The 19539-nt window shown below is 33.5% G+C and overlaps 2 protein-coding genes and 1 pseudogene across 2 annotated transcripts in view; 2 read left to right on the top strand and 1 right to left on the bottom strand.

The window, feature by feature from the left end:
- Positions 1-19539, top strand: part of LOC126718937 (xylan glycosyltransferase MUCI21-like) — a 63104-nt gene that overhangs the window by 19732 nt on the left and 23833 nt on the right. The window lies entirely within an intron of this gene.
- The window catches only part of LOC126718936 (receptor-like protein 53), a 78871-nt gene that overhangs the window by 42498 nt on the left and 16834 nt on the right, over positions 1-19539 (top strand). The window lies entirely within an intron of this gene.
- Positions 12769-12855, bottom strand: LOC126720102 (small nucleolar RNA Z102/R77; annotated as a pseudogene).

The following is a 19539-nucleotide window of genomic DNA, read 5'->3' as shown; positions in this document are numbered from 1 at the left end:
TTTGAGAGCTTAATATGTTGATTGGATCATTGGTTGAGTTGCATGTTGGATTGCATTCATGTATGTGTTTTTCACATCTCGAAAAACTGCTTTTAAAAGCTAGCTCGACACCTCCTCGATACCTCCTTGATACCTTGCTGTCTGTCGAGCTTCTTCAGCTTTTTCTTATCGCAATCCCAATAGCTGCTCAACACCTGGTGGATTGATCGAGTTTCTGTTATTGTATCTGATGATTTGTTCCACGACACCTCCTCGATACTTGTATCTGTCGAAGACCATTTCCTCGATACCTTCCTCAGCAGATGTCTCGACACCTTCATCTGTCGAGATTTACTGAGGCTCTATTTAATCTCTCTGTGCGATCCAAACCTCATTTCGTTCGATCTCTCTCTCGATACATCTCTGTTCTCTCTCCCAAACTATCTCATCTCACTCCAATCTTTATTCCTCAAGGTTTCTTCAAGATTTTTCAAGTTTTTCTTCTCTTGGTAAGCTTCTAATCCTTTCATATTCATGCATTTCATGTTTTTGAAACCTAGGTTTTGGGGTTTTTGAAAAATTTTGGGGATTTTCAAAATTGATGAATTATTAATGAAATTTTGGAATGGGTTTTCACTTAAATGAGTTTAAAACCTCATACATTGCATCACATTAGCATTATAATAGTATTGTCATGCATTTAGATGTGTGCTATTTGTGTGCTGATAGGTTTGGATTGGGCTGAGCCCATGATGAAATTTCTTTTGCATGTCACATGTTCATGCATTTCCTATGCATACGTATTCTCTTTTCAATATACTTGTTATAATTGAATTGCTTGGGACTTTTCTGATTGTCTTTCTTTCTCTCCCTCTCTTTCTGTTTACGTTAGTCGTGTCTATGGCACCTAAGCGTAAATCTACTCCGTCTTGGAACCCTTTTCGTTTCAGGACATCGTCTTCCTCTGATCCTACTTTGTCTCATATTCGGTTCCGTGATGATGATGCCCACAAGGCATTCTCGGAGAACTTTTCTAGATGAGGCATTCATTTGGAACGCCAAATCATTCTATCGGACTTTGCCGACACTGACCTTCCTACTGTCATTCACAGTCAGGGATGGAAGTCACTGTGTGACGTCCCGGTCACCTGTCCTCTTGTGCTTATCCAGGAGTTTTACTCCAACATGCACGGGATTGATCGTTCAATACCTCTTTTCTTCACTCGCGTTCAAGGTACGCGCATTCCTATCACACTGTAACTTGTTGCGGATGTGCTTCAGGTCCCTAGGATAGAGTTTCCTGGCTATCATAGTTGTGAGCGTCTGAGAACTGTGTCCAAGGATGAGCTCATGTCTGCTTTCTGTGAGTGCCAATCTGTTTGGGGTGAGCATCAGTTTACACCATGTAGACCTTTTGCAAAAGGTCCTAGATTCATAAACATGGTGATGACCTTTGTTTTGCCTCCACTCTCTCACTACAATTCCATCACAGAGCCTCATGCTCAATTTTTGTTATCTCTTCTTGAGCATCTTACTATAGACTTCCCTTCTTATTTCATTTTTTCTATTATAGATGTTCATCTAGATTCAGCGTCCCGTGATAAACTCATCTTTCCTTTTCCCTCTTCAGACCATTTCACCTTCATGTGTGCCATAGATTACGCTACTGTTAAACGTAGCGAGGCCCAGTTTCGGTCGAGGCAGTCGGATTCATTAGCTCCTCCCTCCCTTTCAGATCCATCCTGTTCTGCTCCATCCTCATCCGCTCCTTCCTCTTCTTCGGGCGATGTGACTTTAGGAGACATCATGACGCAGCTGCAACACATGGATGCTCACCTAGATACATTCTCTACGGAATTGTATCAGGTGAACGTTCGTGTCGGTCGTATTACACGGCGACAGGCGTCCATGGGTGGTTTTGCTTCTGAGGCTTCTCCTCCACCACCTCCTCCCGTGGCTTCTGATCCTGAGGATGAGGATGATGATGATGGTGATGACGATGATGCTTCGGATATAAGAGTAGTCATTCTTAGGGAGATAGTTAGTATAGGACTATTTTGTTAGGAGGAGTGTTGATATATTTTGAGGGATGTAGTGAGGATATTATGTATCTTTTCTTTTCTTTCTTTTTAGATACATTATTCTTGTACATGAGATCTTGTGACCATTTATAGACATACATTGTACTTATCTCCTTATTTATGTTGATGTATGTTTTTCTTTCACCTACCCCTTCATGTGTTGTTTCTTTTCTCCCTTTATACATATACTTCTTATTACTTATATGCAATCTATTATTTTTGTTTCACATAAAGATGTCTTGATGAGTTTTTTTTTAAGGTGTTTTAGAAATACATGTTGTCAAAGTCTACTTGCCATAAACTCTCTTCTTTCAAAGTTTTTCAAGAGTTTGTGTTAAGATAGATTTTATTGTATTCAACAAGTGAATATAAGTTAAGTGATTTATGAGTTCTCTTATATGTTCATTTGTTTGTTGTGGTTTTGTCACGGATTGCCAAAGGAGGAGATTGTTAGGATATATGTGTTTCACTTTTTAGAAACATATGTCACTATTTTATGTAATTGGCTTATCCTTTGACAAAATGTATTTTACTTGTATTTGGGTAGATTTAGGATGTGTTTAAATACTTCAAGAAACTATGTTTCAAGATCAAGTGTTGAAGCCTTCAAGTCTGTCCAAGAAAACAAGCTGATAGTGCAAATTCATTAAAACTCGACAGATGCATTTATCAAGCTTAAGAAAGCTGTTCAAGCCCCGTGTGCTTGACAGCTGCTCGATACCTCCTATCTGTCGAGTTTAAAAATTTCAGAATTTTGATATGATTTTCTTGGGATCCGTGAATATGTCTTTGGGCTTTCTTTTCTCCTAACCTTAGACATATAAAAGGATTGTTTTAAGGGCCGTCAAACAGTTCACAAGTTGCACAAGTTTTAAGCAAACTCTGTTCAAGCAAATTGTGACCGGAGACGAAGTTCTTGCCCTAGTTCATCTATTCTCTTAAAGAAGTTGTTGTATATGTGCACCGTAGGGTTTTGTGATCAAGCATCTTTTTGATCTTCATCGTGTGAATGAACTGAAGAACTTTGTAGCCAACAACCTTCTTAGTTGGTGATTGAAGTTGTGTATTGGGATCCGCGTAATTGGTTAGTCACGTACTTGGAAGTCGTGCATCAGAAAAAGGAACTGTCTCTACAAAACAAGTCCAATTGGGTATTGGGGTAAGGGTTCAACTATAAGTTGGTAAGGTACTTGTGATTCATTTACTTGTAACTGCTTGTTGTGATAATTGTGGAGTTTCGGGAGTGGTGACTTGAAAATCACCTGGTGGGGTTTTTGCCGTTAGGTTTTCCCCATTAGTAAACAAATCATTGTGTTATTTATTTTCCACTACATAATTATTTTATTGGTGATTTGTTTGTGCCACCACGCATTTGCATGATAAATTGATTAATTAATAACTTGGTTAATTAATTAATTAATTTCTATCACAATGGATCATTCAGTTTGTGGCCTATCAAATATTATTTTTATTCATTAATAGTTGTGACCGTTCCCAAAAATACTAAGACATTTGTACCATCAATAGCCCAATGGGTACTGGACCCTACTAGCTCAACATTCTTTCTAGTGGACCCCACAACCTTGACCCAACAAAAGCCCATGGTGGAAAAAGTTCGGCCATGTCCATAAAAATAGGAGACACAGACAATGTCCCGAATCAAAGAGTTAATAACCCTCAGCTCATGCCCATCAGGTCCAAAATGTGAAATCCAACACAAGGCCCTACCAAATTACCAATAGTATTCAGTGCGGGCGAGCTAACTGGAAACATCTTCCATGACTTCAATGTTGGCTTCATCCCCCTCTACATCACCGTAAATTGCAATGTAGTCAAAATAATATCTTACATGGGTTTAATAGAATTTAAAACAAAGTAATTTTAGATGAACAAACATCGAGCCAAACATTCAAAGTAATTTTACATGGGTTTAATATTAATTGTCAAACATTTATTTATACCCGTAATATATTCATTATAAAGTTAATAAATAAAACTCCTCTTGGAGAATTTTAAATGACTAATATGCCCTCCATTGACTTGCTGTTTTAGAAAGTCTAGTAAACACAACTTTTATATATACGACCCCTTGACTTGCTTCTTTTTTTTTTTTTTTTTTTTTTTTTTTTTTTTTTTTCTAGGAAGTCAAGTAAACAAAATAAATAAAACTCTTCTTGGAGAATTTTAAATGACTAATATGCCCTCCATTGACTTGCCGTTTTAGAAAGTCTAGTAAACACAACTTTTATATATATGAACCCTTGACTTGCTTTTTTTTTTTTTTTTCTAGGAAGTCAAGTAAACAAAAGTTATAAGGATATATGACCCCATCTGTCATTCGATGTGTTTTATTTCTTGAATTAAAATAGTCTACTTCAACTTTTTGGAAATAAGCCTTAGATCAAAACCAATGAATACGGTGGACATTTTAGTGTTAAGTCATTCCAAATCAACTCCCAACAACTCCATTAACCAATTACTATAAGTGGGAAAAGGCCTTTTTCTCGTTGGCCTATCCACTTTCACCATCGCACTGAAAATTCCAAGCGGGCCAGGACCCATTACTTTGAAAACAATAACAACAACAAATACCTCATCACAACATAATAACGACATAACTATATTACTATAATCCAAACATTAAGGTATAAAATCAAAATTACCCCAAACATGAACTATGCAAATTTTGAAATATAATCTCCAATTTATTATTTATGAAAATATATTAATTTATACATAGATCAGTAGAAATATACTTGCCAACTTATTAATATTAAAGAGATGGTGGTACCCATGGTTGTTAAAATCACGATCTGGATCGTAGGATCGCACAATTTTACGATTCCACCTTACCAAAACATTTAGGATTGCACTAGGATTGTAAAAATGGTAGGATCGTATAGGATTGAATGGGATCTTACTGATTCTACCGATCCTACCAAAACATCAATTTTGGATTTTTTTTAATGGGATAAATTTTTGGTTTTGATGAAGTTTTAAGAGTTTTTATTTTTCTATGTTGTGATGGTATGACTTTTTATTTATTTATTTTTTATATAATTATGTTAACCTAAGCAAATATTATCTACTTTCTAGTTTGCTTGTGTTAGGACATATGTGATTTAATGTTAGGAACATATGTCAAATTAGAATTGACTAATCTTTTGACAAAACGCACTTTATTTGTAATTGGGTAGATCTACGATGTGTTTAATGCTTCAAGGAACAAGGTTTCAAATTCAAATGTTAAAGCCATGCAAATTTGTCCAAGAAATAAGTGAAGAAGTGTTGGATTTTAAATCTTAATGGCTAGCTCGACAGCTAGTATCTATCGAGATTTAAAAGGCTGCTGAAACCCGATGCTCGACAGCTTCTCCACAGATAAGCTATCTATCAAGGTTTATGAAATTCAGTTTTTCAGAGTTGATTTCAATCCAATCTGTGAATAGATGTTTGAGCTTTCTTTTCTCACAACCCTAAACATATGTAGGGATTGTTTTAAGGGCCGTCAAAGGTTGTGCAAGTGTGAAGCAAAGTTGTGTTCATGCAAATTGTGATCGGAGACATAATTTGCCCTAGTTCATCTTTTTCTTGAAGAAGCTGCTGTGTTTGTACACCGTAGGGTTTTGTAACCAAGGAGTTTCGTGATCTTCATTGTGTGATGAACTAAAAAACTTTGCAGCCAACATCTTTCTCAAGTTGGTGAGTAAGTCGTGTACTGGGATCCGCGCATCGAATTGGTTAGTCATGTATTGGGAGCCATGCATTGAAATGAGAGATTGTCATTACAATAAGTCCAATTAGGTATTGTGGTAAGGGTTCAACTATAGGTTGGTATAAGGTACTGGGATCCATTTACTTGTAACCGTTTATTGTGATAATAGTGGATTCTCGGGAGTAGTAACCTTAAAATCACCTGGTGAGGTTTTTGCCATATAGGTTTTTGCCATTTGTAAACAAATCACCGTGTCAATTTATTTTCCGCTGCACTTTAACTTATTTAGTGATTTGTTTGTGCTACCACGCTTATTGCATGCTAATTGAATTAATTAATTAACTTGACTAATTAATTGGTTAATTCATCACAAGGGGTCAATACATTCTTGGCCTATCAGCTTGTAATCAAAATGAAAGAATGCTTCATCATTTCTAAACGAAAATTATATATTGGCTTTGCTACCTTTTAAGCTATAATGTTGTTAAATTTGATTGATTAATATACTAATTTTCGTTCTAATATTACAAAAATGTTTTTCTTATATATAATTTTATTAGTATGCTTGTATTTGCATATTGATTGATTGATTTTTTTGAACATGCTCTATAATTGTTGTTGAGTGGTACAACTTGAATAGTTGAGTGTGAAGTTATATTTTAATCTCTTTTGCAGCTCTATTATACAAATATGCAATATTTGCATAGATGATGAACTCGATGATGGTGATTAGGACAGTAGTTATAAGAACCCTAGATTAATTAAATGTTCATTCCACCTTAATATTCATCTTGCTTTTGGCATATTTTAGTTAGCTAGTTTCCATTTGATAACTTATTTTGGATTTTAAATTTGGAACTTGGAAAATATTTCCATATGTGATGATAAATATTTTGGTATTTGGTTGCTAATTAAACATTTATTGAACTTTTTAGGTACATTGGGTCAAAACTTAAATATATTTGTTCCATTAGTATAGACGTAGTGATCTTTCTCAACAAAAAAAAAAAAAAGTATAGACGTAGCGATGTATGCAAATTGCATCATATGATGCAAATCTTTTTTTTTTTTTTAATGGATAAATTCAAAATTTACTTGATTATTCAACGTACAAAGTTATTATCAATGTGTTTTTTTTCTTTAATTTGAAAATATGTAGGATCTTGCGATCTACGATTTGATCCTACGATCCACGATCCCACCTACCTTCCATGATCCTACGTAGAATCTCAATTTTGACAACCTTGGTGGTACCAATTTTGTTTTTATTTTTTATTTTTCATAAAATGTTTTTTTATTATTTTTTTTATAGAAGAATTCATAAAATGTTGCGGGTCAATTAATCCATGACATGTTACACGATTGATTTATTTTCCAAAGTAATGGGTCCTAGCCTGCTTGGAATTTTCAGTGTGATGGTGAAAGTGGATAGGCCAACGAGAAAACGGCCTTTTCCCACTGATTGTAATTGGTTAATGGAGCTGTTGGGAATTGATTTGAAATGACTTAACACTAAAATGTCCACCGTATTCATTGGTTTTGATCTAAGGCTTTTACCAAAAAGTTGAAGTAGACTATTTTAATTCAGGAAAAAAAACACATCGAAAGACAGATGGGGTCATATATCCTCGTAACTTTTGTTTACTTGACTTCCTAGAAAAAAGCAAGTCAAGGGGAAGGGGTCATATTTGTAAAGGTTGTGTTTACTAGACTTTCCAAAAATGCAAGTCAATAGGGGGCATAGTAGTCATTTAAAATTCTCCAAGAAGAGTTTTATTTATCAACTTTATAATGAATATATTACGGGTATAAATAAATGTTTGACAATTACTATCATTTTAAGTTCTATGAAACAACAATGACAATAATAAAGTAATAGTACCAAAATTTTAGAATTTGCTATGACTCCTTAATAGTTTTGTTAGTATCGGCCGCATATATTTGTTTCCTCCATTCTATATTGATTTGGACGGATTTGGAATACTATAATAATAATAATAATTATTATTATTATTATTATTATTATTATCATAATAAGTTTCTCACCATATTCATTAGTTTTGATTTAATTAGACTATTTTAATTCAGAGAAAATAGGGCTAGACTATATATATCCTTAAAACTTTTGTAGACCAGACTTTCTAGAAAAGCAAGTCAAGGGGTTAAATATATCCTTAAGACTTTTGCTTACTAGAATTTTTAGAAATAGAAAAGTTAACGAATGTTTTAAGGGCATTAGTTTAGGAAATATTTTTAAAAACTTTTTATGAAGAACAAAAAAGACAGTTTTTTTTTTTGTATTTCTCATAAAATTAGCATCAAAACTTTCCTAAAATAATTTATTATCAAATGCCTTAAGGGTACCCATTAACTGGACCCTTCTAGAAAAAACAATTTAGTCATTTAATATTTTCAAAGAAGATTTTTATTTATCAACTACAAAATGAATACATTACAGATATAAATAAATGTTTGGCTAGTATCATTTTGAGTTCTATGATACAACAGAAATAATAAAAAAGTCTTAATCCCAAAATTTCAGAGTCGGCTATAATTCCTTAATAGATTTGTTAGAATTCATCATATGTATTCATTTTCTCCATTTTATTTTATTTATAATGATGATTTGGAAAATTTTATTTCACTTATTTCTAGTTGTGTCCAATCATGACTCAAACTTGACAAAATCATATGATCTAAAGGGGTCTGAACCAAAGTTTGATCGATTCAACCAAGGTAGCGGTTAATGGAGTGTCTTTGCCAAGAAAATCCAACAACCACAAGTCGAGTGGCGGGTCATTGTAATAAATTCAGACTCCAACTGATTTGATCGATTACCATTGTTAGACTTCACCATTTTCTACCATTTGTCATCTTGACCTTTCGATATGTTGGATCTTTGCCAGATGTGGCGAGAATACAGCTAGATCCGATGAGATCTTGACCACATTTTATGAGATCTCAACTAGATCCAACAAGATCTTAGCTAAATCTAACAAGATTAATCAAATCTCCACCGGAAGTAATAGCTTTGCCATGATCAACGATATCTCAACTAGATCCAATGGTTTCGAGTACAGACTAATTTGATTGCCAAAATAGTGTAGTCATGGCACAATCCTAAACCTGAGTTGATCATGTTAAGTGGCAGTTTGACCCTAAACTTGACCCCAACTGACCCATGGACACCCCTATTTATTTTATTGTGGATAAATTTTTTTTTTTGAAATTACATTTGGGAATCACTTTTTAAAACTCTGAAGAATCTTAATTCAACTACCAAAGCATGTTAAATTTGATAAGTGTTATTCACGTGCAATTTTACTTTTCATATATTTATTCTCTTTTGCTTGAGGTGGGGCAAAGAATTTTTATGATTTAGTTTAAACACTTATAATTGATAGTAGAATGTGTTGACTCTAGAGTCTGAATCTAACTACCAAAGCGTGTTACAGTTGATAAGTGTTATTCACGTTGCAATTTTGCTTTTGATATGTCATATTCTCTTTTGCTTCTTTAATGGGGTAAGAATGTTTATGGTAGAATGTGTTGATAGACATGCATAGTCTATTCTTTCTTGGAATTGCTACTCACTCTAAAGTCTAAGCGTCGCAGATTAATTGGACTATTCGGTATTTAGTTTAAACACATGGAATTTATGGTGGAATGTGTTGATAGACATGCATAGTCTATGCTTTCTCGGAATTGCTACTCACTCTAAAGCCTAAACGTCGCAGATTGGACTATTCGGTATTTAGTTTAAACACTTAGAATTGATGGTAGAATGTGTTGATAGTTGATAAGTGTTGTAAATTCTCTTTGTTTCTGTGATTTTGTACCATTGGAATAAAAATTATTCGCAAATAAGTACAACATTGTTTTGATTAGGTCCTCTCCTTTCTCAAAAAAAAAAAAAAAAAAGATTAGGTCCTCTCATTAAATATGGAGGCCCATTTTCCTTTAAAAGCTCTGTTTCTCATGTAATTATCTGCTATCAGTAATTTGGAAATTGGTTACCAATTTAAGTACCCATGGCTCAATTTTCCATCTCCATACTCATCAAATTTCAGCTCATTCATGGTCACTGATTAGGGAAAGTAGCTTGTCATGTATGGTACGGATATAAGGCCGAGAGAGAAGGAAACAAAATGGGTGGAAAATTGAGGATTTCAAATTTTAAATACTTTCATTAATCAATTACATTCAACCTGGTCAAACAAAATGGGTGGAAAATTGAACTGCTCTCTATTATGATCTTGACAAAGTGAGCAAAATTCCGAAGTGGAACTTACGTGAAATGATAATTGAGTGTGAAATTATGGCTTAAAAACAAATTTCAGTCCTTTCATATAGATGCTCCAAAGTCCAAACCCCACCAACTACTACAACGGAAGAATCTCCTAAAGTGCCGAGAGGGTGAAAATTGACAGAGAAACTTACCAAGAAAATTGAGCAGGGGTTACAGTAAATTCACCAACTTTTGTCAAGCTGACATGTAGAAAAGCTAGTTAATACAGTCTTTAGCTTGGTGGAAAATTGAGTGTGAAAGTATGGCTTAAAAATTTTAGGCTTCATTACAAAAATCTCGACTCTAACTGCAGCAAATCCCTTTAATTACTAAATATGCAAATTCATTACTAAAAGGGTTTGTTGATATGGCGTTTGTCGCCTTCCAAAAAAAAAATCCACTACTAATATCACTTCAAATGAAAACGATATTCTTCTCAAAAAAAAAAAAAAAAAACAAAAGAAGATATTTTTAAGTCTTTTGTAAAAACATTTTATTTGACATTCCTGCTTTTGTTGTCAAAGGTCCTATAACACGGTGGCATAACTTTTTCTTCTTTATTAGGAGAACCAGAGTTCAAATTCTCCAATTATTGTAACTATTGATTTTGTTAGGTTCGAAGTACTTAGGAACTAATGTATTAGAATTCTAATTTGTATTGTTGGTAAACCATGATCAAAACAGGTTTTTAGTCTTATTTTAGACTTGTTCAAAGTATGTGTTTTATGTAAAGTTGGAATCAAGCTGCTGCAGAATTCATTGTGCAATTCGGTCTGGCTCGATCGATGAGAATTAGACTCGACCGATTGAAAGTCGAGCAGAATATTTTTTTTGTAGAATTTCCAACTCAGCCCTAAGCTCATATGACGTGTAGGGTTTTATGTATTGCCCTAGGTATAAAAGGGAAACCCTAGCCACGTTTTTGTGGTTGCTCTATTTGCTGTGTGTGAATCTCTTGTAAGATCTGAGTGGTGGTTGCCTTCACACATGCTTAGGATTATCAAGAAGGAGATTTCATTGAGAGCTTTATGATCATTCAGTTGCTACACTAAAGAGCTTAAAGATACACAAGCGGAAGTGCTCGTACTTGCTAAGAATCAAATAAAGAAATAGTCCGTGGACTTGGAGCTATCATGGGGTCGTGGTAGTAAGTTTCCTACTCGAGGTAGCAATAGGATGTTAGTGGTCTAAGTCGCTATTATATAAACTTCAATTCTTTCATAGTGGTTTTGCTGGTTTACCTTGAGGATAGCTAGGTTAAATTCTCCCCAAATTTTTTATCGGTTTGGTTTTCCTGGGTCATCATATCTTCGTGTTCTTTATTTTCCACACTTTACATTGATATGATTATATGATTGTATTAACCTAGATCTGAAATTTGGACTAAGTAATCACTTGGCTAATTAACTAGGTTAATCCAATTGTGTTTTAAGGGGTCTAAAAACAAACAAGTGGTATTAGAGCGGGTAGCTCTTTTGTTTTAGATCTTTTGATCTAAGAGCTAATCCTTGACCCTTGTAGTCATGGATAATTTGAAGTGTCTTTCTGATCATGTTTTTGCTTATGCTTCTATTGATTTTATTGATGTCTGTGAAACTTTTCGTAAGGAATTATTGAAATCTATGAAAATTACTAAGAAATTCAAGGAAGAGTTAAAATTGGCTAATCTTGAAAAAGAGGAATTGGTTGTTAGATTAGATGAATCTAATAAAAAGAATGAATTTTTGAGAAATCAAATTTCCTCTCAAGATGAAAAGATGAAAAGCTTGGAACAAGAGTTAGTTGAATCTAAAGCAAAAATTGAAAATTTGACTAGTACCAAGCCTACTGTTGATACAGAAGTGTTTCTATTTCTCTTAAGCCTAAAACTGAAAAAATTTATATTCCTCCTTTTAAGAGGAATAATAAAGAAAAAGCTTATTTTGCTAGGTTAGACAAAAGTAAAAGTTCTAATGTAGATGCTGAAGTTTTTAAACCTAAGTCTAAACCTACTGTTAGATACCATAATAAATCTATTTTTGTGCCTACCTGTCACCTTTATGGTGTTGTTGGTCATATTAGACCAAATTGTTCTTTGTTGAGGTAAAAACCAAAATTTGAGACTAGATTTGTTGTTAGGAATACTGATGTTTCTAAATTTGTTCCTGTTTGTCACTTTTGTGGTGTTTCCGGTCACATTCGTCTAGGGATGGCAATGGGGTGGGGCGGGGCCGAAGGATGAGATCTTCACCCCCGCCCCGCATGGATTTTTCTTGCCCCATCCCCGCCCCGCCCCACATGACGGGGAAAATTTCTTGCCCCATCTCCGCCCTTTAAGGCCCCGTGAAGACCCGCGAAGCCCCGCCCTACACCATTAAACTTTATTTCTTGTTAATTTTCCCAACAACTATTACTATTTTTTCAAATAAAATGACATGTTTCAATAATAAAAATCTACTTGAAATTATAAATAAATTTATCCTATCAAATTCAAACTAATTTTCTGCAAAAATTAAATAATGTTATCTAAATGTTTATATTTCATTGGCCTAAAAAACACTAAAACAAATCTCCTTTATACTAAATAGTGTGCATTATTTAATTCCTCCCATTTTGTGACTATTTCATAGAGAATGGGACAAAATCTCAAACCTGCGCCTTATGTTTTTTTAATAAAAATACAAAAAACTAAATTAAATTGTATATAATTTTTGTGTGGAGAACGAGAAAGATCAGCTAGAGCCAGTACATGATTGATGCCTTCATATCTGCAATCAAACAAATAGGGAAACATATTCCTCATCATCTCGTTCTCCAAAAATTAAAAAACAAAAACACAGCTTGTAAAATAGATATGGATTTTGACAGGCATAAAGAAGCAGTGTTGTTAAGCAACCAAATGCCCACACAAAATTACAAAAACAATGATACAGACACAAATATTTAGAGCCTCAGACCCGTACCTCATTAAAAAAAAATTATATTATGTTCATGATGAAAAGTAAGTTGAGAAAGATGTATGAATCATGAATGAAACTAGTGATTCAATAGTATATAAATTTGTTTATAATAAAGACAAAAAAAAAAAAAGTTAAAATTGGTACCTTATTTCCAACTTTGCTAAAGAGAAAAAAGAGGTAGAGTCACCTTAGGTAGAATAAAATAAACTAATGATATTTTTGTTTAAATAGTAGAGTTTTAGGGTATGAAAAAATTATTTTTTAATCCTTATTAATGCGGGGTGGGGTGGGGCGGGACGGTGTGGGTCTAAAAAGTGCCCCGCCCCATGGTGTGGGTCTAAAATCTTGCCCCATCTCCGCCCCACCACCTTTGCGGGGCGGGGAAAATCTGCACAGGGCAAAGCGAGGAGGGGCGGGTCAAGCGGGACAGGGAAAATTGCCATCCCTACATTCGTCCTAATTGTCATAAATTGAAATTTAAGCATTTTGTGTTATAGTTTAGGATTTGTGATGATATTTCTCCTGCCATAAGTTCATATAAATTGTTTTATATTCTTCTGAAAAGTTTAAGCTTGTTGGCTTGTGAAAGGAATTTGAAATATTTGAGTCATTCTCAGAAGATTGGTGTAATCCCTCAAATACATTCTGCTTCACATGGATTTTCACCTACAAAGCCGAAGACTCGTGCTACATGGGTGAGAAAAGATTCTTTAAGGTAAGTGTTGCAGACTTGTCCCTAATTTAATTCTTTCAATTAATTGTGGACAAGTTTTCTTTTAGTTTTTGGTTCTTTTATTTTTTCTTAGGTTGTTTTGATTATTCAAAAAATCCAAAAACATTGAAAATTTTCAAAAAGACAAAAATATTTTATTTTGTGTCTTGTTTTATTTTTCTTGAGGATTACGTGAGTTATAATATCTCTCTCTTGATTTTGAACATGCTTGACATTGTGGAGAAACTTGAATAGTATGTGTTATATAAGTGCTAAGCTATTTCTGATTTTGTGTGAATATGTACTAATTTGTACATGTACTCAAGGATTAATTAAGAAATTGATATTTCTTATTTGTGTACCCTCTATAGTTTAGTTAAGCACTGTCATGTATTGCATTTGTATTGTTCATTTAGCATAAAGTGTGCTTTTTGTTTTTGGTCATAATTTTTTTTACCAAAAAGATTTTTGTGTTTTGTATTTCACATCTTGGATTTATAATCAAGGATTCACTATATTATCTTTACATAACATGTTTATGTACCTTGTTTAGCTTGGAGGAACTTCTTTTATTGCACTTTACTAGTTGAAGCCTTGTAGTGCATGTTGTGTGGGACAATGTTTATAATTTTTGATCACATAATCTTGATCTTGAAGTCACATGCTTTTGATTGTCGGACTTGAACTTTTTGAGAAAAACATAAATAATCATCTCACCACTGTTTACTAGCCAATCATGAACACCTTAGCGCATATCGTAAGATTTTGTACTCAAGAAAGTATAACACATGCACAAAAAGAACATAAGGTGTAGCCTCGGTTTAAGTGTTAAAATTGGTGTGTACATTATTGGACTTAATGTTAAATCAAACAAATAAAATTGGTGTATACATTATCCCGGCTATTTTAATAAGTTTCTGATCAAATAAAAATTGGTGTGTACAATATGAGGCAAATCAAGAAACTTACATGATTGCAAGCTTATTTTCTAGGAGATGTGGGAGTTATATGATGTAACTCTTTAGGTGATAGTCTCTTTCAAATTTTATGTGATGAATTTTGTAGAAATTGTGATCAATTGCTATTCACATATCACCTCACATGTATCTCAAGTTTTTGCTAGTTGCACACACTACGTAAGTTACTCTTTGCTAAACTTTGTACATGTTAATGTGTGTGATCTTGTTGTAGCCATCCAAGATATATGTTTTTAGACCCTTTGAAACACAATTGGATTAATCTAGTTAATTAGCCAAGTTATTACTTAGTCCAATCTAAGTTATCACAATCAAACAATCATATCATGCATAGCAACAGAAATATAAATAACACAATGATATGATGACCCAGGAAACCACACCGGTAAAAACCTGGGGAGGATTTAACCTAGCTATCTTCAAGGTAAACCTGAATCCACTATGAAAGAATCAAAGTTTTACAATAGGACTTAGACCACTAACATCCTATTATTATTCACCAGTAGAAATTTATTGATACGACCACGTGCAAGCTCTGAGACCACGGACTCCTTCTTTCTTGGATTCTCTAGCAAGTACAAGCACACCCACTTGTGTTTCTTTAAGCTCCTTAGTGCAGCAACTGAATGATCATCAAGCTCTCAATCAAATTTCCTTCTTGACAATCCTAAGCATGTATGAAGGCAACCACTTCTAGATCTCACAAGAGATTCACACACATTTGCCTTTTATACTTAAGGCAAAACATAAAACCTTACACGTTTTAATAGGCTAGGGCTGAGTTGGAAAAATTCTGCAGAAAAAACATTCTGCCCGAGATTCGATCGATCGAGTCTAAGCTTCGATCAATCGAGCCAGGCCGAAATGCACACTTAATTCTGCAACAGCTCGATTCCAACTTTACATAAAAGACACAACTTTGAGCAAGTCTAAACAAAACTAAACAACCTGTTTTGATCATGGTTTGCTAATAATACACATTAGAGTTCTAATACATTAGTTCCTAAGTACTTAGAACTTAACACAAGATTATATGTTCCTTGATTTTAATGCAAAATATGTTTAATGTTTCAGTTGTTGAGGACAAATTGATTTAAAAATATGTTTTTGGAAGATCTGGGTTGAATACAAGTATTTTTGAAAAACATTTCATCTCATACTCATGCATTTTATTCATAAAATAATGTGCTTTAAGGAGTTTCTGCATTAACTTGCTCTGTTTTTCAAAATTTCACTTTTCCAGATTTTCGATCGATTAAAGTTGTTTCTCGACCGATCGAAATTGTGATAAAATTTTTTGATTTGAATCTACCTGACTCGATTGGCATTTGATCGATGCTCGATCGATCGAAATTGAAAATTTTCAGTTTTTAAATATTTGACCAAATTTTTTTCATGCATCATTTATGTTTAGGATTCACATGCATTGCATTGTTTTCTATATCTATCTTGTAGTTTTGCAGTCATATCTCTCATTGTTTTCACACATACCATGCATACACTTTGCTAAATTGGGTATTCAACTTGATTTAAAAATTGATTGATTAATTTTTGAGTTGTGCACTTTTTAGTATATGCTATTTTTATGTGTGAACTGCATAAAATATTTTTCTTAAGAGATATGATAGATAATCAATGTGCAAATATTTTCTCTACTCATGCAACTGTTTATGGGTCACATAGTGTTATGTTTGATTGAAAGAGAGAATATTTTTCTTCATGTGTATCCTCAATTTAGTTTTTAAGTTTGGTTTGTGTCTTTTTATTTTCCCTACCTCCTAAATTTTCCCCAAAACTGTTTTTCCCAAAACTTGTGTTTTTCCTATTTTTATTAGGGGAGAAGTTTGTTTTTAACCTTTGCTCTTCATAGGGGGAGTTGTCTCTATTTTCTATAGAGTTAAATTGTTTTGTATTCCCTTAATTCTCTATTTTCTCTTGACTTTTGTTGCGTATGTTGTCTATTTACTCTTTGTATGAGTTGTCTTTGTCAATACATGACAAAAAGGGGGATAAATAGTTGAAATGTGGGAATCCTGTTTGCTTTGTTTAGAAGGAGTTGTAATTGTTTTTGAAAGGGGGAGAATATAAAAACTTTTTGATGTATCTAACTTAGGGGGAGATACTATGTTTGTTTTTGGTAGGGGGAGATACTATGTTTCTTGTTTCACATTGCTTATTGATTTATATTTATGAGTTATTCATGATATATGTCTTTATTGTGTGCTATGTGAAATCAAGAATTTATTTTTGTTTACTTGTATTTTCCACACATGCGTTTTATGCGTTTGTTGAGTATTTTAGGAAATATACAGGTTGATTTAGTTGGTTGCTATCTACACTTGCAACTGATGGATAGTAGTTAGGTTGTATTATTTTGTAATGGGCATTATTTTTGTAAAGGACTTTTACTTGTAACTTTGAGCATTGTGTTTGTGCTTTGTCACGGATTGCCAAAGGGGGAGTTTGTTAGGTTCTAAGTACTTAGGAACTAATTTATTAGAACTCTAATTTGTATTGTTGGTAAACCATGATCAAAACAGGTTTTTAGTCTTGTTTTAGACTTGCTCAAAGTATGTGTTTTATGTAAAGTTGGAATCAAGCTGCTGCAAAATTCATTGTGCAATTCGGTCTCGCTCGATCGATCGAGAATTAGATTCAACCGATCGAAAGTCAGGCAGAATGTTTTTTCTACAGAATTTCTAACTCAACCCTAAGCCCATATGACGTGTAGGGTTTTCTGTTTTTCCCTAGGTATAAAATGGAAACCCTAGCCACGTTTTTGTTGTTGCTCTATTTGCTGTGTGTGTGAATCTCTTGTGAGATCTGAGAGGTGGTTACCTTCACACATGCTTAGGATTATCAAGAAGGAGATTTCATTGAGAGCTTGATGATCATTCAGTTGCTGCACTAAAGATCTTAAAAATATACAAGCGAGAGTGCTTGTACTTGCTGGGAATCAAAGAAAGAAGTAGTCCGTGGACTTAGAGCTATCATGAGGTCGTGGTAGTAAGTTTCCTACTCGAGGTAGCAATAGGATGTTAGTGGTCAAAGTCGCTATTGTATAAACTTCAATTCTTTCATAGTGGTTTTGTTGGTTTACCTTGAGGATAGCTAGGTTAAATCCTCCCCAGGTTTTTTATCGGTTTGGTTTTCTTGGGTCATCATATCTTTGTGTTCTTTATTTTCCGCATTTTACATTGATATGACTATATGATTGTGTTAACCTAGATCTGAAATTTGGACTAAGTAATCACTTGGCTAATTAACTAGGTTAATCCAATTGTGTTTTAAAGGGTCTAAAAACAAACAGATTTATTGAAAAGAAAAAAAAAAAAGGAAAAAAGAAAAAAAAGATAAGAAAATAGAGTTTATATTCATTACTTCGATTTACCAAATGATAATAAGTATTAACGTGGTGTCAAAGGCGTCAAGACTCAAATTTCTATCTCCTACACTTCAAGATGACAAATTCTAGCCCATCCATTGGTCCCTCCAAAGAAGAAGTATGATCTATGAACAAGGACAAAGAGAGAGCAAGAAGATTAACAAAGGAGGAACTTACCAAGAAAATAAAGCAAGGTTACAACATCCTCAAAACATTTGTTTTTACTTAGACTAAGTCAATATATTGTCTGCCAAGATTATCAAGGCATTGAAAAGAGCAGGCGTTTGGTAGGTGCTAGGCATTGAAAAATCGTTGGAAGGGTCAAATTACCATGGTTGTAAGTAGAGATATAGCATTTGACTCATTTTGTCTATGGTTGATGACTAAAAATTGTATTATTTTTGTGTAGTGTTTTCACTTTACTTCATTGTCTCACAAGTAAGTTTTGGTCCAAGGGAGAGGGAAAATGAGATTAATCCTCATGTTACTTCTAATATTATCTTTTTTCACTCACTATTTATTCTTTTAAAATGAAACTAATGATGGGATTAGCCAAAGATTAATAAGAAGAAAACTTCCTATTCTATTAAATTTTTTTTGGCTCAAATATCATTTTTGTCCCTAAATTTTGTATGAATTTTGTTTTTGGTCCCAAAACTTTAAAAATTTCATTTGTCGCTCCTAATAAATTATTAAAAATATTATACTTCTGAATTTTGAGTTTTAGAAGTACATTTTTTAATTCCCAAACTATTGTAAAAAGTGTTTTTTTTTTTTTTCATCCCTAAACTATTAATTCTTTTTTAAAAAAAAAATTTAAGGATGAAAAGTGAACTTTTTAAAGTTTAGGAATGAAAAAAAAAATTATACAATCTTTACATTTGAAAATATTATTTTTGCCTTTTTTTTTGTTTAATTCTTTGCCTGTTATTGCTGAAGTGAGGTTTTCGTAAATTGTTCTTATATATGATGTTCCTCCAAAAGAAAAAATAAATAAATAATTCGTAGACAAGCTAGCTTGAATAGGTCTTGGTAGAATGTGATTTACGAATTTTGGTGCATTACTGTCACACTCGAAAGCAATCTAAAATAATTAAGTCTTATTTAGGCGGAATTTTTTTAAGACTAAAAATCTAAAATATTGCTTTATTATAAGCTTTTGTAATGCATCTTTATGTACCACGTACAATATGTTACAAAAAATGATTTTATAATGTAATTTAGCAGCTGTGTCTTTTAAATCACAGCCTAGCGTGTGAGCTTGCACCCTCCTAAACTAATGCTTCCCATGTCTCTTCCATAAGGTTGCAACCTCTCTCACCAAACACTTCTTCCATAGAAAGTTTTAAGTCAAGAAATCAGACATCAGATTGAGCAAAAGATTTACCAATAGTATTCAGTGCGGGCGAGCTCACTGGAAACATCTTCCATGACTTCAATGTTGGCTTCATCCCCCTCTACAT

Source organism: Quercus robur, chromosome 3 (genome assembly GCF_932294415.1).
Source record: "Quercus robur chromosome 3, dhQueRobu3.1, whole genome shotgun sequence".
Classification (NCBI taxonomy): Eukaryota; Viridiplantae; Streptophyta; class Magnoliopsida; order Fagales; family Fagaceae; genus Quercus; species Quercus robur.
The sequence above is the reverse complement of the archived record's forward strand: the minus strand, read 5'-3'. Positions and strand labels throughout refer to the sequence as shown.